At 41.5% G+C, this 27,898-nt stretch overlaps 1 protein-coding gene across 2 annotated transcripts in view; it reads right to left on the reverse strand.

Annotated features, from left to right (window-relative positions):
* The window catches only part of LOC138768152 (steryl-sulfatase-like), a 112,741-nt gene extending 92,235 nt beyond the window's left edge, over nucleotides 1-20,506 (reverse strand). Inside the window, exon 1 of one of the 2 annotated variants that reach the window (XM_069946261.1) lies at nucleotides 20,463-20,506. The gene's annotated coding sequence lies outside the window, so the exon portion shown is untranslated. Of the gene's footprint in view, nucleotides 1-16,497; nucleotides 16,738-20,462 lie in introns of those variants that run through there. The other variant, XM_069946260.1, reaches the window with a different exon arrangement.
* Nucleotides 20,507-27,898: the final 7,392 nt, after the last annotated feature.

Raw genomic sequence — 27,898 nt, forward strand, 5'->3', positions numbered from 1 at the left:
ATGATAGCCAATCATTCTAAAGTCCTTTTCAAGTCAGTAAAATAAAGTGTTTAACTACTAAACAATCACTAAATTGGCCCGCTTAATGAAGAAAGAAGAGTATTAAGCTTTACAGTTCAGGTTCTACAGGGCTGACACTTTATTATGCAGTTACAAAAATAATTAGCCCCTCTCGAGTCCAACAAATCTTCTTTTCCAGGGAAATATAGAACAAACATGACAATTCATTAGCGAGAACAGCAATCAATCAGCTGCCGAATCAAGGTCACAGCTCATTTCATATACTGAAAATAACCACCTGAGTTCATGGTAATGGCTTTTAACATTCACAAAGAAGAGCCAAGTTTACTAACTGGAATGCATCATCAATATAAATGGCTGTACTGAAGGCTGCTGTATGGAAGAAGCAGGAATTAGTGTGATGAAATATAACATGGGAGCTAATGGATAAAAAAAAAAACATTTTTTTTTCCTGGTGTGGGTATTCAACGGGGAAATAAATTATATAATTAAATGAAAATATATGAATTACATTACTTGACATAATTCAATACTATTAAAATGCTCGCAGGCCATACAACATTTTTATGTTGTTTATTTGTTGCAGGATACTGTGGTGGATTTCACTATCCGCCATGAAAAAACTCTGCTACAGGCACAATGGTAGGTGTTATGTAAAAATGCTGTAAGTAACCCTAAAATGTGAAGGGATGATAAAAAGGGAAGGTGGGGAGAGTCTCATTTGTTATACAGTACATGGAATATAAGTACAGTGGTACCTCTTGAACTTAATTGGTTCCGGAAGGCAGTTTGAGAACCGAGCAGTGTTTTCCCATAGGAAATAATGTAAGCGTGTTTAATTGGTTCCAGCTAGGGATGGTCCGAAACTGCTGAGGTTCAGGTTCGTATGAACCCAAACGCTCGGCATCAGATTCCCGCTGTCTGCCAGCTCCATGCAGCGGGTGGATACAGCGGGAGGACCACCTGGAAAACTGGGATACAGCCTATGGCTATGGCTGTATCCCAGTTTTCCAGGCGATCCTCCCGCTGTATCCACCCTCTCCACGGAGAGGGCAGACAGCGGGAATCATTGCCGAGAGTTCGGGTTTGAACTCGGTTTGGACCATCCCTAGTTTCAGCACACACCAATAATTACCTACAGTACTCATTTATTACATTGAAAAGTGCTGAGTATAATCACTACAGAACAGGACAGAGCAGCACTATACTGTACAGTATATTATACACAAGAAACATTCAACAAAACCAGCAATTATAGTACAGTAGTCCCTAATTCCTCACTCATCCTTTACTGTGTAGAGTCCCCGTCCCCCCCCATCCCAGGACTGTAATGTATAGGAGATGGCAATGCACTGACTGTACTACTGTACTGTATATGCAATTGGAGATGGTGGTGCACTGACTGTACTACTACTATACTGTATATGCACTCCAACAGTCTTATACAGCACTGTAAAGCAGTGCTTCTAAAACTTTTTCTACAAGAGCCTCACCCAACAGACCAAGGCGATACCTGGGCCTCACCAGACTGACCAAGAGGGTGCCTGGGCCTCACCATCTGTGGTGAAAGTCCATTTAAAAGCTGAAACTAATGCTAGGGCTACCTTTCATCTGTCTCCCAAACTCTATATGCTAATAAAGCAAGTACAAAATAAATTAATAATGTTGCTAAAATAGAGATTTTTGAAAACAGCAAAAGGTCTGTGCAGATGACAGTTACTTTTGTGAAAACTGCCCGCCTCACAGTTCGAGAAGCACTGCTGTAAAGGATGGGAGATGGTGGTGCACTGACTGTACTACTACTGTACTGTATACGCACTCCAGCAGTCTTATAAAGTACCGTACTGTATGTAAAGCTTCACCAGTGCTAAACTCACCAGGTACAACCCACCATCCACGCTTACAAAACCTTCAGATACCAAGTACTTCAAGACTGGGTGCCCGAAAAGTGTTTGAGAACCAAGCAAGAGTTAGAGAACCAAAGCAAACTTTCCTTGAAAATACAGTTTGAGTCCCAAGCAGTTTGAGAACCGAGGTACCACTGTATTTTGACAATGACATAATTTTCAGAATTCAGTCCCGGTACACCACAATTTATTCAAAATGTGGACATTAACATGTGTAAGTGCAGACTTTCGGCTTTAGGGTGGGTTCACAAGTACCTTATCTGCAGCGGATTTCACGCTGCTAGATCATAATCTGCTGCAGATACTTTCCCTGTCACTTCAATGAGATTCCATACTCATAGAGGTATTGTCATGTAGTATGTTAGTACTGTTTGTAGTATTTTAGTATGTAAATGCTGCCCCCCTTAAAATGCCACTGCTTGGAGCACACTTTACCTGGTCTGAACTCCTGCTGCATCGGAGGCTCCCAGAAGTCCCGCCCAGCCAATCAGTGAATAAGGTAGGGCTGTGCACTGATTGGCTGAGCGGGATCTACGGGGACTGGGAGCGTCAAATGTGTCCGTAATGTGGACCAGGTGAAGTATGCTCTGGGCGGCGGTGGGTTAAGGAAGCTGGCATTTACATACTCAAAGCGGGATGACAATCCCGATGCAAGTGTGGAATCTCATAGAAGTGACAGGGAAGGTATCCGCTGCGGATTCCGTTTCAAACTTGCAGCATGAAATCCGCTGCGGATACGGTATCTGTGAACCCACTCTTAAAGGCTATTAAATTTTTTTTTTTTTCACGAATGCAAAATGAGGCAACTTTCGAAACAGTCTTCATTTCAATGTCCCTGTCTCTAACATAAATAAATCTTTTAGCAAGTCTTATATACAGTACAGTAATAGTGTTCAGATCCCCACTGATCATTAATTACAACAGGGAGAAGCACTTGGCTAAGCCCTTCTCTCCCGGGCTTTGCAATTACTGTTTTGCAGTAGACCAATGACTTACAATGGATACCATTTCCTAAAGCTTTACGAAAAATTAAGCACTCCTCTTTGTAAGACCCATGTAACCCCAATCTGCAGGAAGCACCTGTGCACACATGGCAAGTACCTCCTATTCTTCCCATTCTACCTGCAGGAGCAATGGTGAGTAGTTAGACCATGTTCACACTTGTGTTGCTTAGTGGCAGCTTCCTCCGCCGGCGGCGCCTGCTGGCTTTGGTGGGGCCCTTGGGGTTTGATCCTGTGACAATGGGGTTGCAGGGCCATTCTATGGCCTCCCTTTCCTGCCTGCGCTCGCTTTGCAGGGTTGGCGGTCGCTGACCGACACAGTGGGGAGTTAGTGTAGGGACCTGCACGTGGCACAAGAGGCAATATGGTTTGATCAAATTATATACCAACATCCTGGCGTTCATTTTTAAATGTAGCCATGAGGTATTAGTGTCAGCCATAGGTGTGAGGTGCAGCAGCTCTTTTCTCTCTCCATGTCGTATTTTACGAAAAAGGAATTTAACTGTTCACCTCTCTGGCTCAATCTAACGGTTAGTGGAAGTCTGAACATCCAGACTCTGACTAATTAAAACTTTAGCCAGGTAATAGAAAATGTATCCACTTAAAGGAGAAGTCCGGGCAAATCAATTTTTTTTAAACAAAATCGATTTTGTTTGGGAGGATAAAAGAAATAACGTTCTCTTACCTGCTCTGGTCTCCGGGTCCCTGACCATTGTAGCAGTAACCACTCTCTGCTGATTTCTTACTGTCCACATGACACTATATAGTCCTGTAGTGTGCATCGATGTAGACACTTACTTAGGGTAGCATAAACTGCTCTCCGATTCACTGCTGGGTGGGTGGTACAGCGTGCATCTTTCTCCCCCAACCCCACCCCTCAAAAGGTTAAAGTGGGAAACAGTACGCTCTCACCATCTAATCAATTACCATATAACTATAAGATGTGCCTGACTATAAAGCACATCCCTGGCTAAGATAACTGGAAACAATAAAAAAAAAATTCACACCACTTGGAGGTACAAGGAAGGTCTGTTAGCTTAGGTTCATCATCTACTAAACACTGAGACAAACTGCAATGTTGTATGTAGTTACAGCATTATGTTTAGCTACCCAACTTAGGCAGGCATTACATAAGAATAATAGGAATAATAGGTCTCCATCCCAACTGTGGCTCTATTCACTCAAACTGACAGCATCAAAGATCCAGAAATGGGCTAGTTTTACAGTTATGAGAAAAGTTCTGATCAATCAGAGTCTGGACCCCTACGAACCTCTAGAACAAAAAAGGCAGAGGTGCCCAGCTAGGGGCTTCTGTATACTCACTGCAAGAGACCACTTACATACACTTTTTTAATGCATCTCTTTAAACACTTTCCCCTGCTTGTTCCTAAGATTGGTGGGGGTCTTATCATCCAGACTTATGCTACGTTTACACGGAACGATTATCGCACGAATTTGCACGATAACGATCGAATTCGAACAATAATCGTACGTGTAAACGCAGCGAACGATCAAGCAACGAGCGAGAAATTGTTCATTTTGATCTTACAACATGTTCTAAAATTGTCGTTCGCAAAAAATTCACAGATCGTTCCGTGTCAACAGTCGTTCAACGATTTAACCAACGTGCGAGATAGACTTAAGCGATCGCAAAACGTTTTTTCCGTACAATATATCGTTCCGTCTAAACGCTGATCGTTGTAAAAAAAAAATTGTTACTTCGAAATCGTTAATCGTATGATTGGGGCGAATTATCGCTCCGTGTAAACGCAGCATAATTCTTAAAGTGTTGGCATTGTTATAACTTTCAAAATCTAAATCAACAGTAGATGTGATATAAGGCAAGTTTGCAATATACATTCATTATTATTTTTATTTTTTTTTGTTATCTACCTGTGTTCTGGCCTTTTTTTTTTTTCCCTAAAAGTCTAAACACATTTATGAAGTCCAACGTTTTTTTTACGCCAGGCTTACAAATGTCCTCGCAGCTCCGCAGCTCAGAGGATTTATGTAGAGGCGAATCGCCTCTACTTAAATCCCAATCGCACGGAGCCAGAGTAGGGATGGTCCGAACCTGCCGAACGCTCTGCATCAGATTCCCGCTGTGTGCCCGCTCTGTGGAGCGGGTGGATACAGCGGGAGGAACGCCTATAAAACTGGGATACAGCCTATGGCTATGGCTGTATCCCAGTTTTCCAGGCGGTCCTCCCGCTGGATCCGCCCGCTGCACGGAACTGGCAGACAGTGGGAATCATTACCGAGGGTTCGGGTTCGTACGAACCCGAACCGAACTCGGTTCGGACCATCCCTAAATAAGAGTTTAAAGGAACTGCCTTATAAAGACAAGCCATTTTTTAAAGAAATGCTGTTATGAGGATTTGATGATCTCTGTTATTCCTGCTCTACTCAACCAAGGTGAACAATTATTACAGTATATCAGGGGGGAGAAAAAAGTAACAGCTTCCAGGCGGATTCAAAGTGCAAAAAAAGTGATATTTATTACCTCATGGTACATACAATACAGCAACGTTTCGACCTACATGGTCTTCCTCAAGCTGAGGAAGCCATGTAGGTCGAAACGTTGCTGTATTGTATGTACCATGAGGTAATAAATAGCACTTTTTTTGCACTTTGAATCCGCCTGGAAGCTGTTACTTTTTTCTCTTTTTATGGACTTTTGGTTCTTTTTGGATTACGGAACCTGTAACTTTGCTTCATTTCATTACTAACTACATTTTAATGTTGTGAAAGTCTCTTTTGACTAACAGGAGTGCTTTGGTCTTTATACAATTTTTTAGTATATCAGGGGGAACATAGCATTACATGGCAGCTTTTAAAAAAATGACTACCTATGTATGTAATGAATGGATGTAGCAAATCTGGCACACCTCTTCATTCTGGCATGCAAAAGAGGTTTCTAAATGATGACCATTTGGCCTAAAATGTAATGGTATGAAAGAATTCTTCATAAGAAGGACCTTACTGTATACAGTACATATGCTGTATCCCTCTTTTCCAGGACTTCCCAGGGAGCCACAGGGCTTCTGCAGCCACAGGGAATCACAGAGTGTCTGGGTTCAGATAATGTCGCCGAACCCGACATTTTGACAGGTTCGTTTAACACTACTCATGGCTCCAAAGTAAAAGTAAAAGAACTATTTTTTTCCCTGTAGTATATTAGTGTTTTTTGCAAGTAAGTTTAACCCTTTCAGGACTGGTCCAGATAGTGCCTTGAGGACCAGAGCCCATTTTTTAAATCTGAGTAGTCTCACTTTATGTGGTTATACCTCTGTGATATTACAACTTATCCTAGCAATTCTAGGATTCTAACAATTTCTCGTGAAATATTGTACTTTAGGTTAGTGGTAAAATTTGGCTGATATCTGGAAAAAAATGCCCATGAGCATGTTTAGTTATGTGATAATTTTACTGCCAGTGTCATTACGCACGCGGCAATACTGAATATGTGTACTTTTTTATGTATTTAATTTTTTCATTATTGCATTGGGGGCTATGGGGTTTTTATGTGTTGTGTACTTTATTATTATTATTTTTTTTTTTTTAATTGTGTGTATGTTTTTTATTTACTGTTGTACTTTATTTTACTGTCCCACCATGGGGACATCACTATTTGATTGCCTGATTACAGGCACATTACATTGCAATGCAGATCTGCATTTCATTGTAATGTTCCTGTAATAGACAAATGTCAGGACGTGGAGATAGAGACAAAACGAGACAGTGGACCCTAAGGCTAAATCCACCCGCTGTCCCTACCTACTTGCCACAGTCGGCCCTAGGAGGCCGCGGACAACCAGGAAGACGTGCCCTACACATGATAAGTGTAACACCAAACAAGACAGACAAACACAACAAAGCAGAGTCGAACAAGCTAAGTCAGAACCAAACGGGTAACGCAGTACAAAATCGGGAATCAAACGGAAAGTCAAAAGGTCAAGCGGAAGGTCAGGTAACAGGTAAAGCAAACGAAGGAATTAGGAACGGAGATTGCAGGAGTAGACAGGGGGAGCTGGGATCAGCCAGCAAGGAATAACTGGCTTTGCTTTCATTTATGAGGATCCCCGTCCGGATCCCAATTGGACTGACGCTCTGATCTGGTTCCGGACAGATAGGGGCATCTGTCAATCAAAAACACTACTCAGCTGCAGCGATCAAGGCTAGCAGTGAGCAGTGTAACTCCTGCATTGCAGGGAGGCTAAAAGGAAAGCGGTTGTGTCAGACAAAAGGTAAAAACAAGCCCAGTTCACACCAGGCTCACTGCACATTCCTGACAACAAAGCTGACTAAGGGTCCATTTACACAGAAAGATTATCTCATAGATTATCTGCCAAAAATTTTAAGCCAAAGCCAGAAACAGACTATAAACAAAGATCAGGTCATACAGGAAAGCCTGAGAGATTTTTCTCTTCAAATCCATTCTGGCTTTGGCTTCAAATTTTTGGCAGATAATCTGAATTTCTTTGTAAATGAACCCTAAAGCTGCCTAACACAAATAGACAAAGATGCCTAAGGCTGAGCCTGATCAGCCACCGTAGTTATGACACAGGAAGCTTCAGTGAAGCCTCGTAGTGTCATAGCAACTAGGCATGGTCCGAACCTGCTGAGGTTTGGGTTCGTACAAACCCGAACTCTCGGCAATGATTCCCGCTGTCTTTCTCCTCCGTGAAGAGGGTTGATACAGCGGGAGGACCGCCTGGAAAACTGGGATACAGCCATAGCCATAGGCTGTATCCCAGTTTTCCAGGCGGTCCTCCCGCTATATCCACCGGCTGCACGGAGCGGCCAGACAGCGGGTATCTGATGCCGAGCGTTCGGGTGCAGATGCAGCTCCTGCGCCCGTTTCATCCCAGGATGTAACTGTACGTCCTTGAGCGGTAACTCACCACAAAAAAGGACGTACAGTTATGTCCTTAGTCCTGAACGGGTTAATCCCTGTTTGTAAAAATAAATGTAGCTTGTTATTTTTATTTTCATAAATACAGAAAAAAATATTTCTAATAAAGAACTGTAGCACTATTACACGTCACTTGTTATAATGTAACTACATGAGATGTTACCTCAGTAACAAATGTTGTTACTTAGGAAACCATATACGTATTAAACAAAAAGAATGCAAGCAAACAAAAAAAAACTGTATTGCAAAGCAACAATACAGCTTAACTATGATCAGTGCTCAAGTAGATACACTAGAATGCTTGACATATAATTAGTGGATCAAACAACTTTGCTCCTACATTGCCTTCAGAAACATTCAAGTGGGGTTTCTTAGGCTTCAAGGGTCAAGGGAAATTAATGAGTAGAGGCACTTTGTTAAAATGAGAACAACTTAAAAACACTCATCCATTATGCTCTCGACGATCTTTGAAGCCACATGTTGATGGCAAAATAAGTACCCAAACAGAAAAAGCCTAAAATTAGACAAACAATAACAGGCAAAATGTACAAATATTTATTTGCCATAGTTATACACATCAAAGGTGGAAAGTGACTCACTAAATGAAACTCTGCATAGAATTAACATAATGTTGTGTTTGACACAGAAATAATAACATTATGAAGGAAACAAGTATATGCCGCAAGAAAAATCTTTGTAAAAAGAGAGCTGTACATAAAAACCATTTAAAAAAAAAACATTGAATCAATTTTTTTTTTAGTCATAGTAAAACACACACACACAACCCATTGTTTAAAGGGAAGCTATTAGAGATAAGCAAAGGAGACAAAAATCTGTTTTCTGAGCTTCGAGAATCTTAATAAATTTCCTTAAAACAGCCAAATCTATAGTAGCTACAATACTGGGACTATTACAGAAGGACACATTTGTTAAAGCATGTTGTTGTAAAAGTGTCAAAAATCTGAAAATCACAATTAAAAAAAATGTCAGTCAGTCAGTCATTCAATTTCTGCTGTTCCTCTTCTCTCTGTCCCTATATCACTCTGTTAGTCTCTCCCTGTTCTGCTCTGCCTGCTGCCATCACCCACATTTAGCCCTCCTCTCCTATCTGTCCCTAAATTGGGTGGGTATGTCCACAATACACGGGGACGACCGGTGGAATCCACAGCAAGTTATCTGCGTGATTTTCATAGTGCGCACATACCCTTAGTCTCTCCCTGCTCTGCTGTAACTGCCTGCTGCCATCCTGCTCTCTCCTCCACACACAGCCGACTGGCCACTTCCATTACCAAACCACCTTATATAGAGGGTGAGGGAGAGGTGCTGACATCACAGAGGGGCCTGCAGCTAATTGGACGGGTGCTAGGGATTATGGTTAATCCATTTCTCCCACCCAGTGATGCTGGACACCACATGATGCCGGACACCACATGCAGCCGCCATTTTGTTTTTGTGAATTTCCTTAACAAATTGGCGGGAATTGGCTTCGCAGGAAGATGCAAATACCGCAATTCAAGTGTACATCTACTGACTGACTATTGTGCTGCACTGTGAATTTTGATGTGAATAGGCTTCTAAAACACCCTTTCTTTATGCACCCCACTGCATACACCTATACCTTATGAGACAGAGCATCCTGCTGCATCTCCATAGCTTCTGTCTCCAGTGAGAGAACAAGAATAATGTAAGCCCACAGAGCTTTGAGGAGCTATTAAGACACAGCTCTGTGTCATAAGGTACAGTTGTATGTGGCTGGGATAACAAATCAAAAATAGATGTGTATGAGAATGGCAGTCTTTGAGACATTGGGGGAGATTTATCAAACTGGTGTAAAGTAGAATTGTCTTACTTGCCCATAGTAACCAATCAGATTCCACCTTTCATTCCTCACAGATTCTTTGAAAAATGAAAGGTGGAATCTGATTGGTTGCTAGGGACAACTAAGACAATTACACCAGATTTGTATGCCAGTTACCAGTTTTACCATCTTTTGCTCTGTTGCAAGAAGCATTATCATCCGGAAGTTCTTCATAACTAAAACCATTTTTGATTGATGGAACAAGAAAATTGTCAAAAAGTTCTATGTACAGCTGTGCATTGACTGTTGAGGGAATGATATTATAAATGAAACTGAAAAATGTGTGTTTAATTCAGGAATTTTTAGATTATTAGTAGAGATGAGCGAACCGGGTTCGGGTTCGAGTCGATCCGAACCCGAACGTTCGGTATTTGATTAGCGGGGGCTGCTGAACTTGGATAAAGCTCTAAGGTTGTCTGGAAAACATGGATACAGCCAATGACTATATCCATGTTTTCCACACAGCCTTAGGGCTTTATCCAAGTTCAGCAGCCACCACAAATTAAATGCCGAACGTTCGGGTTCGGACCGACTCGAGCATGCTCCAGGTTCGCTCATCTCTAATTATTAGTTCATAAGTTTAGTTCATTAGGCCCAGACAAAAGTTCCAGCAGCATCTGATCTTGGCCAATGTAGATTCAGGGTACCTTCATACGTACCACATAGTGCTGCAAGTTTTTCACTGAAATCTGTTGTGATGTTAAATACCAGTGGATTTTCATTCCATTATGAGAATGGAATCCATAACCTTGTAAAAAAAAAAAAAAAAAAAAAAGATACAGTGCTGCTGGTATAGTAAAAAAAAAAAAGCATTGTGCTTATCAGTCTGAACTCCCCCAATGCCCCATAGCGCCAGCCTCAGTCCCTCGCTTAGTGACAGCTCACTAAGCCAATGACTGTCTGCGGTGGGACAGTGCAGTGACTGGCTGAGTGGGCCGTCACTAAGCGGGGACCAGAGCCAGTGCCGGGTGCCATGAAGAGAGCGCGGACAGGTAAGTATGGCTGCTTTATTGTACGTGTGAAGGTACCCTCAAAAAGATTTATTACAGAATTTCACTTCATTCAGTCCTTTATACTCCATGCCTTCTTCTCTTTAGCCTACTGTAATCTTGTTTTTACTGTTTAGGTCATTACCGCAGCATACCACTAATCTGGGCTTTAACACAGAGTGGCCAAAAACAAGCCTTTCCTCAGTTAAGGGTAACAGTAGGTTTGATGAACCTAACCTGCTGGTAGTCTCTTACTGCGCAGTAGACACCAAGGATGAAGGTATGTCTTTTACCCTCATCCTCCGCACCATTCCAGTGCACTTAAATGTTGTTTACTCCACAGTCCGTTAAGACTGTTAGGAGCACTGGGGCCCCATTGGGAGCACTGCCCTTCCCCCTGGCCAGCTTGCCCCTTCTAATGATAAGCAATGGAGTGGGCCAGCCAGGGTTGGCTGGATCGTCACTATGGGGACAAAAGCAGTGCTCCAAACGGTCTTACCAGACCCAAAGTAAATGACTACTTTCTTCCTTGGCATTTGCTGCGCAATAGGGAGCTATCAGCAAGTTAGATTTGTCTAACCTGATGATAGTTCCCCTTTAAAGACACAAGAACGCCCACCTGGAGTTTGCAAAAATAAAAAAGCACCCAAAGGACTCTCAGACTGTAAGATGATGATGAAACCAAGATTGAATTTTTGGCTCCAATTCAGTGTTATGTCTTTAAAAAAAAATAGCCACTGCTCTTTATCTGTCCAATACCATACCCACAGTGAAGCGCGGTAGTGGCAGCATCATGGTGTTTGGCTGTTTATCAGTGACTGGGACTGGGACAAGTACAGAGATCTTCTTAATCCAAAAAAACCTAATCCAGAGTGCTCTAGACCTCAGTGAGGGCCAAAGGTTTACCTTCTAAAATGAAAATTAACAAAACACAACAATCACTGAACTCAGGGAGAACAGTGAAAAATTCCAATGGAGTACTCATTTACGAGTCTCCATTGATTGTCCCATACAAAATTTAAATATGAAAAAAAGGGGTCCGTGGAGCCTTAGTTACGAGTCTCAAAACACGGGAATAGCCAGATATCCCTCTCTCCAGAGAAGGAAGCCCATTGCCAAGGGGTGCCTCCTAGTGGGGAGAGCACCAAACATCCCTGATACGTAGTCCCTCAGGTCCTCACTCTGTTGCGAGCTTTGGGACCTAAATAGGGAAACACCAGAGTGGCCCCTGTAAGTCAAATTCTAACTCTGTGGTGAGTATAACGACATAAGACAAGGGTTACCAAGGCTAGGCATCCATCCACAGACTGCAGTTTCGGGGTATTTGCCCCTCGTCAGTGTGGAGCAGGATTCTGGCTACTGGGGCAATGATAAATAGACCAACAAAACACAACAATCACTGAACTCAGGGAGAACAGTGAAAAATTCCAATGGAGTACTCATTTACGAGTCTCCATTGATTGTCCCATACAAAATTTAAGGCTGCGTTCACACTACGTATATTTCAGTCAGTATATGTATATTTCAGTCAGTATATTTCAGTCAGTATTGCAACCAAAACCAGGAGTGGATTAAAAACACAGAAAGGATCTGTTCACACAATGTTGAAGTTGAGTGCATGGCCGCCATTTAATGGCAAATATTTGCTGTTATTTTAAAACAACGGCTGTTATATTGAAATAATGGCCGTTATTTACTGTTATATGGCGGCCATCCACTCAATTTCATCATTGTGTGAACAGATCCTTTCTGTGTTTTTAATCCACTCCTGGTTTTGGTTGCAATACTGACTGAAATATAAGTAGTGTGAACGCAGCCTCAATATGCAAAAAAGGGGTCCGTGGAGCCTCAGTTACGAGTCTCAAAACACGGGAATTGCCACAGAGTTAGACTTTGACTTACAGGGGCCACTCTGGTGTTTCCCTATTTAGGTCCCAAAGCTTGCAACAGAGTGAGGACCTGAGGGACTACGTATCAGGGTGGTTTGGTGCTCTCCCCATTAGGAGGCACCCCTTGGCAATGGGCTTCCTTCTCTGGAGAGAGTGATATCTGGCTATTCCCGTGTTTTGAGACTCGTAACTGAGGCTCCACCAACCCCTTTTTTGCATATTTAAAATGAAAATTACCCTAAGCACACATTCAATACAACTAGAGATTAGCGAACCTCGAGCATGCTCGAGTTGATCTGAACCCGGACTTTCGGCATTTGATTAGCGGTGGCTGCTGAAGTTGGATAAAGCCCTAAGGCTATGTGGAAAACATGAATATAGTCATTGGCTGTATCCATGTTTTCCAGACAACCTTAGAACTTTATCCAAGTTCAGCAGCCCCAGCTAATCAAATACCGAACGTTCGGGTTCCGATCGACTCGAACCCGAAGCCGGTTCGCTCATCTCTAAATACAACACATAAGTGGCTTAGGGACTGGTCTGAATGTCATTAAGTAGCCCAGCCAATTCAAAAATAACTGTCCACTGACGGTCCCTATCTAACTTTCCTCTGTAGAGAAGAATGGCATAAAATCCTCAAATTAAAGTGTACCTGTCATTCTAAAAAACTTTTGACATGTCATAGAGATATGTCAAAAGTTTTGATCGGTCAAGGTCTGAGGGGCTATGGAGCCCGACTTTTTTTCTGGCTCAGAGCAGTTGTCGCCATTGGTATGGGTGTGAACACTCAGAACTGTACCAACCAAATTTTTGGATGTGTCTCTATGACATGTCAAAAGTTTTTTTATGATGACAGGTACACTTTAAGGAGTACAAATCTTGCAACATCATACACAAGTAGACCGGAGGCTGCAATCGCTGCCAATGGCACTTTGTCTAAGTAAGTAAAAAGTCTGAATAGTTAGGTCAATGCAATATTTCAATAAATAAGTAAAGATTTCTAACATTCAGTTGTCACTTTGTCATTATGAGGAATTAAATGCAGAAAAATTTTAGCACAAGGCCGAAACATAACAAAATATGAAAAAAGTGAAAATGTATGAAGACATTCTATATGCATTGTATATCCATTGTGATCTTGATAAGTAGTAGAAATTATGGTTATGGACACATGAATGAGACCGTTGAATTTATTGCAAACCATGGAGTGATATTAAATATTGCTGTGGTATCAGTGGCTAAAAGTTCTTGAGGATAAACAGAAAGGCATGAAACAGGATCCACAACAAAGTCCTATGATAAACATCCACTCATTATACCAGCCACTCGTGGGTGCAGACTTTATGACAAGTACTCTTTCATGCTGTGTTCACACAACGGTTTTCAACAGCCGTTATTTGACATGCAAAATAACGTACGTTATAAAATCTGACTGCCTTTATTTTACTTTTTTTTAAAAAGTGTGTGGAAATGGCCTAAAGGGGTAAAAAAAAAGGTTTGTTTTTTTTTTCTCCAAATCAACTGCTGTCAGAAAGTTAGACAAATTTTTAAATGACTTCTATAAAACAAATATCAATCTTTCAAGTAATCAGCTGCTGTGTACCCTACAGGAAGTGGTGTATGCCTTCCAGCCTGGTATGGTGCTCTCTGCTGCCACCTCTGTCCATGACAGGAACTGTTCAAAGCAGGAAAGGTTTCCTATGGGGATTTGCTCCTGCTCTGGACAGTTCCTGTCATGGACAGAGGTGGCAGCAGAGAGCACTGTGTCAGTACGGAAATAATACACCACTTCCTGCGGGACAAACAGCAGCTGATAACCACTTGAAGGATTGAGATTTTTAAATAGAAGTTATTTATGCTACGTTTACACGAAACGATTATCGGGCGAATTTTCGCAATAACGATCAAATTCGAACGATAATCGTATGTGTAAACGCGGCGAACGATCGAAAAATCGTTCATTTTGATCTTTTAACACGTTCATAAATCGTCGTTCTTTGATTGTTCCCTGTAAACAGTCGTCGCGCGATAGTCCGGCCGCTCGCAGCCCGGCCTCCCGCTCATCCGCAGCCCCCTGCGCCAGCTCTAACGCCACCCCCACCGCCGCCGCTCCGATCGCCCCCCGACGCGACCATATGTTACCTGCTTCGCGTAGCAGGTCTTCGACATCCCCGACTTCGCTCTTCAGTGCACTGATTGGCTGAAGAGGGGAGCCGGGAATTTCAAACGGCTCCTCTTCAGCCAATCAGTGCTCCTCTTCAGCACTGCGGGTGCGCGATCGCAAAACGATCGCAAAACAATTTTTCCGTACGATATATCGTACCGTCTAACCGCTGATCGTTATAAAAAAGAAAAATCGTTACTTCGAAATCGTTAATCGTGCGATCGGGCCAATTATCGCTCTGTGTAAACTTAGCATTAGGGTGCATTTACACAGAAAGATTATCTAACAGATTATCTGCCAAAGATTTGAAGCCAAAGCCAGGAATGGATTTGAAAAGAGGAGAAATCTCAGGCTTTCCTTTATGACCTGTTCCCTGTTTATAGTCTTATAGTTTATAGTTTCTGGCTTTGGCTATAAAATTGAAGCAGATAATCTGTCAGATAATCTTTCTGTGTAAATGGACCCTTTCAAATCTGTGTAACTTTCTAACACCAGTTGATTTAAAAACATTTTTTTTCGCCAGTGTACCCCTTTAATCTATACAGCCTACATCTCAACATAAATTAGGTAAAGTCTGCAAATTAGCTAAAGATTTGTAAAGTGTTATGGTGCGTTTACACAGAGAGATTTATCTGACAGATTTTTGAAGCCAAAGCCAGGAACAGTCTATAAACAGAGTGCATATCATAAAGGAAAGACTGAGATTCCCTGTCTTTTCAAGTCCATTCCTGACTTTGGCTTCTATAATTGGTCAGATAAATCTGCCTGTGTAAACGCACCATTATGGTGCGTTTACACAGACAGATTTATCTGGCAGATTTTGGAAGTTAAAGCCAGGAATGGATTTGAAAAGAGGAAAAATTGCAGGTCTTTCCTTTAAGACATGTTCCCTGTTTATAGTCTGTTTCTGGCTTTGGCTTCAAAAATCTGTCAGATAAATCTGTCTGTGTACACACACCATCAGACTTTTGTAAACCAGACTCTTTGGGGGCAATTTATCAAACATGGTGTAAAGTGAAACGGGCTCAGTTGCCCCTAGCAACCAATCAGATTCCACCTTTCATTTTCCAAAGAGTCTGTGAGGAATGAAAGGTGGAATCTGATTGGTTGCTAGGGGCAACTGAGCCAGTTTCACTTTATACCATGTTGATAAATCTCTCTATATATCTCTGTTCAGTATCTCCTATTCATTTCAATGGAGTGTGACACTTCTTTGATAAGAACCGAATTTGACTCCTTCTTGGCGTCTCCAGTGGCCTCTCACCTGCTGACATTTCATTTGGCATTACATCTTAACAACCAAATAAACTATGATCTATTTATTCGGGGATTAGTGATCTGGGGTCAGATAAATGATTGTCGCACATATGTAGCACAAATGTTCATAAACTGCATAGCAACCAAACACAATCTACAACTGCCCTGCGGCTATTCTTCTGCATGCATATATATATATATATATATATATATATATATATATATATATATATATATATATATACACTCCATTTACCAACCACTTCCTCCAATCAATTAGCACTGGTTTCTTGCAGACATAAAGCGATATAAAGGGCAATATAAAATACACGGCACAAAATATATCCTTTCACTAAATGTAATACAGATTTCATATTACTATAATTCACACTGAAGAGAAAGCCCAGATAACAATAATATGAGCGGCAGAGTTTGACAGCAAGCATTTTCCCCAGTATTGCACACACACCCCTCTCTTAGATCACATTACACTTACCAGCGAGTCACTGATTCACAGGCCGGTTACCAAAGAGACAGCTTCACAAATGATCTCGGACTGCCGCAGTTATTCTCAGGCTCTCATTTAGCTCCTGGAACTAGTTTGCTTTATTTTTTTTTTTTTCTCTTATTGATTCATTGCAACGCAGGGAAGAATGTGCTGAAAATTTCAGGCTGAAACAACACACAGCAATATCGCTTCCTGCCTCATGTTGCTAATGGTTTAATAGCTGTGATTGGTGGAACCTTGCAGGAAAAGCAAGACAGCCGACTAAAGTTACAACACACTTAACTGGTTGCTCCTGGAGTTATTTGTAACTGGAAATGCTGCACTCTGCCTCGCCAGGGTTATGACTGCAAAGAAATCTAGGCAAAGCATTTTGTGTTTGCTGTAAAACTTGGATATATTCTTCGATATCTTACAAAGCTTTATGTTTTCCCATGTTATTTGCTCACTTTAGATCTCTAGGTTACTTGATCATTTAAAGATTTTATTTTATTGCGGGAAATTCCTTTTCCCACTGGTCTCTTACTTTCTTTCACCCATGAATGGCACTATAAGGGTATCCCGGCAGATCACCCGCCAAGGATTCTGCAGCTCGCCCCTACTTGCGGACTCATGCACCTCCGCTGATCCCATAGGTTTCATTGTATGGTTGACAGATTACGACTAGGGATGGCCTGAACCCGCTGAGGTTCGGGTTCGTATGAACCCGAACGCTCGGCATCAGATTCCCGCTGTCTGCCCGCTCCGTGCAGCGGGTGGATACAGCGGGAGGACCACCTGGAAAACTGGGATATAGCCTATGGTTATGACTGTATCCCAGTTTTCCAGGCGGTCCTCCTGCTGTATCCACCCTCTCCACGGAGCGTGAACCATTTCCGAGAGTTCGGGTTCGTACGAACCCAAACCAGAATGAGCGGGTTCATTCTTCGGGCAGACGGCGGAATCTGGCAAACCATAAAATGAAGCCTATGGGATCAGCGGAGAGGATCAGGGGCGAGCTGTGGAATACGCAGCACGTGATTCTGTAGTGTGGACATACCCTTAGGCTATGTTCACACAGTAATATGCCAAACAGATCACTGATCTCTCAGGGACACCAGCCAAAGAAAACACTGTTGGCTGCTTGTTAAAGCGCTCAATACAGTGGAATCCTAGGTGTATTGCCTCCTGGGAGAGATCAATATGTACAGGAAAGTCTGTGGAGCCTCAGTTACGAGTCTGAAAGCACTGGGCTAGCCAGATAATCCTCCAGGAAAGGACCTAGCAAAGGCATGGCTCCTGTACGGAGACCATGTACCGGCCAGATGATCTTTAGCGCCGCTGAGTTCTGATGCGGGCGCATCCGTGCACACCCGCATCAGAACTCTCCATTGCACACAATGGAGCAGGCGGCCGATATTCAATGAATAGTGGCCGCAGAAAACTGACATGTACCATGTGTATACGCTCCGGCCGGGATTCCATAGATGGCAAGGTAACGTATATTTTCGTATTAATCACGGCCGTTGCAATCGGCAACAACGGCAGTACTTTTACGAAAATATACGTTGTGTGAACATGGCCTTACGGTGTTTTTACACAGACAAATTATCTCACAAATTTATTTCAATGACTTTTGAAGCGAAAGCTAGGAATAGGCTATAAACAGAGAACAGGTCATAAAGGAAAGGTTGAAATTTCTCCTCTTTTCAAATCCATTCCTGGTTTTGGCTTCAAACTTCTATTAGATATTGTATCTGTGTAAACACACCATGAAGCAGCATGGGCTCAATGGGTTTCAGAAGAGAAATCTCTTCTCATGCTTATTCTTCTACTTAAACGTTTTTTATGTTTTTGTATTTATTTATTCATTAATTTTTTTGGCAGAATTTTGAGATTTCCTACAATAATGGATACTGAAAAAAAAAGATATTCATTGCAAAAATGAAAGTTTTGAAAAGCTAAGACAGTGATAGAAGTTTAACCCCTTAAGGTCAAAGCCAATTTTCGTTTTTGCGCTTTTGCTTTTTCCATTTTATGTTTAAAAGTCCATAGCGCTTGCATTTTTTCACCTAGAGACCTACATAAGCCCTTATTTTTTGCGAAACCAATTGTACTTTGCAATGACAGGCATTATTTTTCCATAAAATATGCTGCAAAACCAGAAAAAAAATCATTTGTGCTGTCAAATTGAAAAAAACAAAACAAATTTGTTTTGATTTCGGGGAGTTTTGCATTTACGCCGTTCGCCCTATGGTAAAACTGACTTGTTATGCATGTTCCTCAAGTCGTTACGATTACAATGATATATAACATGTATAACTTTTATATTATGTGATGGCTTTTAGAAAATTCCAACCATTGTTAACAAATATATGTTCCTTAAAACCGCTCCATTCCCAGGCTTATAGCGCTTTTATTCTTTGGTCTATGGGGCTGTGTCAGGTGTATTTTTTTGCGCCATGATGTGTTCTTTCTATCGGTACCTTGATTGCGCATATACGACTTTTTGATCACTTTTTATTACATTTTTTCTGGATTTGATGCGACCAAAAATGCGCAATTTCGCACTTTGGAATTTTTTTGCGCTTACGCCGTTTACCGTGCAAGATCAGGAATGTGATTAATTAATAGTTCGGGCGATTACGTGCGCGGCGATACCAAATATGTTTATTTATTTATTTGTTTATTTATTCATTTATATTTATAAAATGGGAAAAGGGGGGATTTGGACTTTTAATAGAGGAGGGGATTTTTTATTAATAAAAAAACATTTTTACTTTTTTTTTTTACATAAACTAGAAGTCCCCCTGGGGGACTTGTATATACACAGCACTGATCTCTCATAGAGATCAATGCTGTGTATATACACAGCAAAGATCGATTAGATTGGTCATAGATTGCTTTGGCCTGCTGCAGGCCACAGCAATCTATTGCCAAGCTGGGATCAGCGTCATTGCGACGCTGAGGCCTGGCACGGCCAGAAGAATGGATCTCCCTCCCGTGATCGCATCACGGGGGGGAGATCCGTCCCACTAGACACCAGGGATGTGAGTAATAAAGCACTTCAATGCAGCTGTCAGGTTTGACAGCTGCATTGAAGTGCTTAATTAGCCGGCGAGGCAACGGGACCTGCGCTGGCTAATAGAGGCACTGCAGATTGCAGCCGGGAGCGGTGCCGCTCTGAACACCCCCTGCGCCACCATGACGTACCAGGTACGTCATGGGTTGCTAAGGGGTTAAATAGGGTTATGGGCACTGTGAACAAATCATGAAAAAAAAAAAAAAAAACACTTTTTTTTTCTGTCAGTTTTTCCACTTCAATTTTTTTTAAAAAATTGGGCCAATAAGAAAAGTATTACAGAAGAGGCGAGTTATGCCCGCTTAAGATAATGTCTAATGTACTGTCTCAGTATGGGACAAAAATGTGTTGGGAAAAGTATACAGAAATTAATATACAATAATAACGTGCTCAGTGTGGAGTTTGACCTCAGTGGTTAATCTTTACTGTCTGGATGTAAGCCAAAGCATACACCATTCTTGCTTCAATGGTGGCATGCTATATGAAACAGAAAACTAAATCTATACCAGATATTATATGTTTACCTGACCTGGTGTGCAGGACCAGATTAAATGAGATTACATTTACAATACTGGGGTATGGAGCAGTATGAATATGCAGACCTCCCCCTCCCCCACCCCCACTATACTGGCATGTGGCCAACAGCAATTCTACTCCAGAGAAAAAAAAATCAGTCAGACTGTACTGCATTTCTTTTATTTAAATTTTAAACAAAACAATAACTAAATAACACACCATATCTAACCAGAACAAAACAATAACTAAATAACACACCATATCTAACCAGAACAAAACAATAACTAAATAACACACCATATCTAACCAGAACAAAACAATAAATAGAAAAATTACCAAAACAAAATGAAATCACAACATAAAACTGTACTGTACTTACTTTCCTTGCTCCCACACAACCTCCATTTTTAATGCACCCGTTCTTCTCTGTGCAGCATTTCCTGATGCTAAGGTCCGCACAAGATGTTGCCACTCAGCCAATCACTGGCTGCGCAGCAATGTCTTGTGCCGAACTTAGCAACAAGAGCTGCACACTGAGACAAGGGTGTACATTTATCAAATTCACCAAATTTATCATGATTTAGGGTATGTTCACGCTGAGTAAATCAGGCGGAATTACTGCCTACCTCAGTGTGTCATAGCCTGTCTAAGGGCCCTTTTACACAGAAAGATTATCTGACAGATTATCTGCCAAAGATTTGAAGCCAAAGCCAGGACTGGATTTGAAAAGAGGGGAAATCTCAGGCTTTCCTGCATGACCTGATATCTGTTTATAGTCTGTTCCTGGTTTTGGCTTCAAATCTTTGGCAGATAATCTGTCAGATAATCTTTCTGTGTAAAAGGGCCCTAAGGGGGAGCTTGCACCCCTCTGCTGCTGCCGCTCTCCGCTCAAAGAATTGACATGTCAAATCTCCGAGCAGAGAGCGCCGACAGAGGCGCGCAAGCTCTCCCACAGACAGGCTATGACACACTGAGGCAGGCGGTATTCTGCGACGGAGAGTTCTACCACGGAATTCCACCTGATTTAGTGTGAACATACCCTTACACTGGAAACAAGCGTAAACCACGGCAGAAATCTACACCTGCTATGGAGCATGCACCTCTTAGTAATTCCAGCAGGATAACATTAAAGGGTTTATCCAGGTAAAAAAGACAATATTCTAAAACAATCACCCATCCCAATACTACTCTATGTCTAATATACATGTATAACCTATGTTGCACCCTTTCCCTGTTTTTTTCTCATTCTTATTCGCTCTGGACATGTAAAATCCTCTACTCTGGGTCCACTCTGACCACGCTCAGCTCCCTCTTCCCCCTCCCTTTGTAGTCACAGGACATGTGATCTCTTCTCTGGGGGTCGGGTTAGCTGTCTATTGCCTTGGTAACCCGACCCCCAGGAGACAATATCTGCATAATCTCCATGCACCTGTGCTGCTTCCATAGACTTACATGTGTCCCTGGGCCTAAGTTTCTGTAATCTAAAAAGTTATAGTTTAATCTATGCTTGCTGTCAGTGAATGCTGGCATGTGTACCTGTCTTTGTGTCACAGCCCTGTATATTGTAAGTGTTATAGATATTCTTAGAGTCTGGATGGAACTAGAATGTTTTCATTCACAGTCAGCAAACAGATATCTAAACCTACACTACAACTTCTACCCCGGTAAACAGATGCCTGTTATGCAGCACATAGCTACACCATGAGCGCATCAGCTCTGCTACATCATCAGCTAGTATGAAAAACATATTGGGGTGATGTGATGCAAAAACAGTCCTGTGTTTACTGTTCAATAGTAATGACAGCAGTGGACAGGAAAGAAAGCTCAGGGGGCCAGTACGCAAATGGACTAATTAGGGAAATGCATGATGGGAAATGTAGTTTTCTATCTTGGATATAGATCGGCTTTTAGAAAAACTTGTAACTCAGGAACGGCAGCAGTTAAAAGATGGGAGTTGGCTCAAAATTCTCAGGGGGACTTGGTGAGTAAGACCAGCAAGTAATTAATTTTTTTTGCTCTTAGGTGGATAACCCCTTTAATAAAAGTCACCCAGGTGTTGTGGAGGCTGTAAGGAGGGTAAGTACTTTTTCTTTTACAAATTAGCCTGGGCATATATAAAAAACACATGGACAACTGCTTTAAACAATAATACATTTAAATCAAGTTTTAGGGCCCGATCTTGAGTTGGGGAATTCTGGAGTTGGAGCTCTAACAAATTCAATGGCATTATAGTCATGTTGGTGTATCACACAATGTATCTTACATTGGTCAAGTAGTGTTTAGCTTGTACGCTAAAAGTCCTGCACTCATTGCTATTCATCCCATCAGCAAAAAGCCATAGAGCAATATTATCAATCATCAACTGACCTTATAACAATCACTGTTGTTGTCTCTTGCTGGAAAATGAAATGTTGCTTTGCACACTGCTATTCAAAATGCCACAGGTTATTCATGTTCGTCTTAATCCCTATTAGATTGTTTGCTTGTTGTGTTTCATAGTTTTTTGCTCATAACGTTAACCGTGGACATGAACCCATGACTACAAAATATTCTTACCAGTTATTTTATTCTATTTTATATTATTTGTAGTATGGTTTGGGTACAAAATCAGTCGTCACCAGTTTGACCTGCTACTCTTAACCTCTTATGGACAATTTCCGTATTCTCTTTTTTTTTTTCCTCCTTCTGGCAATATAGCCATATGAGGGCTTGTTTTTCGCAGAATGAGCTGTGTTATTTATACATTGAACCATATATTAGAAAATATAAATATGTTGGAAGGTTTTTAGAAAAAAATATTTTTGGAAAGGGAAAACTGCAATTCTGTCAAGCATTGTTGGATTTTATTTTTACGGTGTTTACCGTGCAGAAAAAAAAAAATCTTAAAGAGGTTTTCAAGTTTCATGTGAAAATGTTGAAGAAGCATATAACATTGCTTATCCGTGTCCTCCATTTCTGAATCTACCTACTCCTCTTTTCCTATGTCAGATAACTATTGTACGTCCTGGTTAAAGGGAATGTACCATAAGACCCGGGCTAAAGCACTGGAGGCGGGCCAACCCACCCCCAGTGGGAGGAAATCCCCGCCCCCTATGACACAGTTCCATTAAAATCAATGGACCAGCATCATAGAGAGGAGGAGGTTTCCTCCCACTGGAGGTGGGTCAGCCTGCCCCCAATGCTTCAGCCCGGGTCTGATGGTATATTCCCTTTAAGCAGCTGCTTACTCCCAACCCACAGCACACCTTCCAGTTTCCAGTCCACAGCTGATGAAAAAAATTTCTCTATACAACAGACACTCTCCACACAGCTAGTCAGTCTGCACCAGCTACTTTATTCATTCCTGCCTGGTCCTCTGCCTGTGGCACTGTTTAACACAAGGTGCCATTCTGTAAGCACACCTCGTTCTTCCACAATTATGCAATTAGGATATATATGTATATTTGTTCATGAGGGGGAACAACATAATTCAGGGGATGTGGTTTAAGCTCAGAGACAAAACAGGACCCGATCCGGCCAAGCCTCCTGTTGCAACACTATATTAATTGTATACTTTGTCATAACTTTCCCCCAAGTCTTGACGTCATCACAACTCAGGGGAAAATGCCTGTCACTGCTGATGGACTGTTCGCTCAATCAGTGACTGGAGCGGCGTCCCGCCCCAGTCACTGACTGGCTTATCGGCCAGTCTATCAGCCGGGTTGTGACGTTTTAGCACCAGAGATCCCGGAGCCCAACAGGGGCCCCGCGGCCGGTTTTGCCACTCACCCTGGATATGTAGAGAGGTAAGTTCATACTCCTGATTAAATTCCCCTGCTTCTGCCAGATTTTTTTTTAAAAATGTGGACTTCTCCTTTAATAAGGTTTTCCCACAAATGACCTTATCACCTATCTGCAGGATATATGGGAAAAGCACTTTAAAGTCATACTGTCATATATATACTGTATATATATATATATATTTTTTTTTGCAGAAATCAATAGTACAGGTGATTTTAAGAAACTTTGTAATTGGGTTTATTAGGCAAATATGCCATTATCTGCATTCAAAAACTTTTTCCAGGTCCCCCCCCTCTCTCATTCACTGCTCATTATCAGGAAATTGTGTCTTGTTGCATCAGACATGCCCTTGTCTGTTCTATGGAGAGGGAAAAGGGGAGGAGAAAGGAGGGAGGTTAGTCAGCAGCAGAGAGCAGAGAACAAAGGATTACACAAAGAGAGCTGTGTGAAAGCCACTATTCAGAGGTCAGAGACATCAGTGCTGACTTAAGAGAAGATAGCCAAGTGATGTAGCTGTAAATCAACTCTTTGTTGTCCTGTTTTGGTGTCTCATCTCCCTCCACCCCTCCCCTCTCCATAGAGAACAATGAAGACAGGGGGAGAGCTTCAAGTTGCTTTCTCGTGATAAAAATGCATTTTTTCGGTTAATAAACCCAATTACAAAGTTTCTAGGAATCCCCTGAACTATTCATTTCTGCAAAAAAAATAAAATAAATAAAAATTAAAAAAATAAATAAATAAACAACGGGTACACTTTAACAAGCATTTTCAGGAACACACATGTCTTTTTCTTACACTATAGCTTACCAGTCATGTTTGTTTTTTTCAGTAATTGAAAGGGAGCCAGCACTGCATGATAGAAAGGATCCAAACTTTATTCCAGGCAATTGAAAATCATTAGTATGCTTACATATTTCAATCCCAAAGATTCTTAGCCCTAGCATGCCTCATGTAGTATTCATCTTTGCTATGCACCAGGGAAAGGCTGTTATACAATTTGCTTTTCTGTTTTTGCTTCTCTCTGATAACAAGGTGATCCCCAAACAAAAGTTGTATGAACTTCTTAGAATACATCAAAACAATTGAATTGCACATTAATGGTTTCCACTTCTGTTGTTATTGACTTCTAAAGAACCCACCCCCAAAGAACCCAAGAATTTGTCATCAATCACAATAAACTTAAATAACTTACACTTGAATAGAGAAGAAAGCCAGATACCAAGGGGTAGATACCTGTCATGTCCGTATCTGATCACATGGTCAACTACTGTACGTGATCAACCACATGACATGACGGGGGAAATCACTCATCACACAAATGTTACAGAGACCCAGCAGTTACCAAAACACTCCACTGGATGGCAATAAACTTTGCTAAACAATTGAAATACTTTAATATGTTAATAGCCAAGACAAGTGAAACAAATACAATAATGTGAAAATAGTAACACACTCATAAACATACATATATGTGTGTGTAAAAACACAAAGGTAAAAAAGAGGGAAGTGAAAATGAATAATAGATAATAAATGAAAGGAATGAAAGATATGAAAAGTAAAAATATAACAAATAAAAAAGATTAAAAAATAATGAAAAAAAAGGAATAAACGTTAAAAGCCTGTTATTGCATTTTAACTCCCTGGTGTCGCTAGAGGAGTTTAAGGGGGCCACGCTGCAACCCCGCTCTAAACTGCCGTGATCCCTGGTGCCAATATCTGCAATAGGACCGTACCCACTAATTAGCGATTTAAATGCAGCTGTCAAAGTTGACAGCTGCGTTTAAATTGCTGTTTTCCCCATCGGTGGTGGTCTAATGGCGGGATCCTCCCCCCCCTCGCGACGCATTCACAGAGGAGCGGTTTCTGCTACCTATCTGGCCGGGGGTCTGTGCCGTAATGGCGCTGATCCCAGCTCGGCAGTCTATTTACTTCTAGTAAGTGTGTAAATGTAAAAAGTAAAAAGTTTTTTTTATTAATAAAAAATCCCCTACTCTAATAAAAGTTTAAATCACCCCCCTTTTCCCATTTCATAAAAACTAAATAAATAAACAGACATATTTGGTATCGCCACGTGCTTAATCGCCCAAACTATTAAATTATCCCATTCCTGATCTCACATGGTAAACAGTGTAAGCGCAAAAAAATTGCACATTTTTGGTCAAACAAGGCACCGATAAAAGGACAGATCATGGCGCAAAAAATTACACCATATACAGCCCCATAGACTAAAAAATAAAGGTGTTATAAGGACGGGAATAGAGCAGTTTTAAGGAACATTCAATTTTTAAAAAAGGTTTTAATTTTTAAAAGTCACCAAAGACTGTGGACTACTCTGTACGCCTAATGGGCCCTGCACTAAGCGTACGGAATGTGGGGGGCTACCAACCAGAGAAGATCATCCAACTAGGCGGGGACAGTGGGTTCAGTATAAGGCTGACTATTTCCCTATGGGCATGACAGAATTGTTTTCTTCTAAAGACTAGGGACAAATTAGAATGCAAATCCCATAAAGTGTTCCTTATTGAGAAATTTATTAGACCAGGCTCATATATAAAAAAATAAATAAATAAATACAAGAGTCTTAGCATGATGTCTTAGCACAAAAAGAAAGAAAAAACTAGAAAGACATATGAGAAGGATAGAAAATCAAATAAACTCACTAATTTGATGACGGAACTTTCTGAACCTAAACTCTACAAAAATCTATCACAAATCACAATTGAAGCATTCTGCACATGGTGACAAGTGGAACCAATTTATGATCTCCCAAATCAAACAATGGAAAGCTATAGCTTTTATTAACTCAAGCTGTCCTTCTGGAGTTTTATTAGATGCTTTACATCCTCTACTTGGAGACACCATTCAGCCTAAAAACAATCGGTCTTTAGTAATGTCTTTAGCAATTATAAGCAAACTTTCATTACTCAATTATGATCTTAAAAAAATGTGTAAAATTATTAGTGCTCAGATTGCAACATAATTTATTGCTTAACCCCTTGATAACCGCTCACTGCCTTTTGATGACAGATCATCAGTCTGCAGCAATGTCCTTTAGTGTCCATGGGGTATAGGGGGTTGGGTTTGTGGATCTGTTGCTGCTCCGGACCTGTCACTTACAGCTCCAATTCTTAGGCAGCTTCCAGACCACTTTAGGCACTATACATTTTGGGATAGGTTAAATATCCTATTCTTTTGTATCTAGGTTGAGATAGATATATATTATTTTATTTTATTGTTTTGTAAAGTAAACCCTTTTTGGTGGGTTGTATTAATAATTTAATTTGAAGGAATCTAAGAATAAAAGTTGTGTTATATTTAGTTTTTAAAGGGGTGCTCCAGTGTGGGGGCACTTTTGTTGGGGGACCGGGAAGGAGGTGGCTCAAATAAAAGACGTCCACTTACCTCCCCGGTTCAAGCGGTGGGTCCCGCATCACGACGCTCCGGTGCCCGGTTCCCGGCCGCTTCCGGGTGTCTGACACCGCCCGAGATGCTACGTCTCAGGGCCGCTCAGCCACTCAGTGAAGGAGGCGGGATCCGTTTGAAGTCCGCTTGGATCCCGCCTCCTTCACTGAGTGGCTGAGCGGCCCTGAGACGTAGCGTCTCGGGCGGCGTCAGACACCCGGAAGCGGCCGGGAACCGGGGACCAGAGCGCCGTGATGCGGGACCCGCCGCTGGAACCCCCCAAAAAAGTGCCCCCACACTGGAGCACCCCTTTAAATTGCGGCTACTGGCGTTCAATGAAGATCACAACTTGATTTTGTAAAGTGAAAATAAATAATAAGTAGAGAGGTGAGAGGGTAATAGAAAGGGTAGCTTATAAATGGGGATAGGGACATTTTACTCTTATGAAATGCAGTATTGTGCACATTTTGTAGGGAGGGGTTAATAAAAAGGCTGCAAACTAAGAGGCCACCCATCAGGGAGGCATCTTTTTGACTCCAAAGTTTTTCTTATTGGCTCCTAACATTTATAATAGAACAATAACTCCAATGAAAACCAGTATCACGGGTGGATTTTCAGTATCAGGGGTGAATA

Source organism: Dendropsophus ebraccatus, chromosome 11, assembly GCF_027789765.1.
Source record: "Dendropsophus ebraccatus isolate aDenEbr1 chromosome 11, aDenEbr1.pat, whole genome shotgun sequence".
Lineage (NCBI taxonomy): Eukaryota > Metazoa > Chordata > Amphibia > Anura > Hylidae > Dendropsophus > Dendropsophus ebraccatus.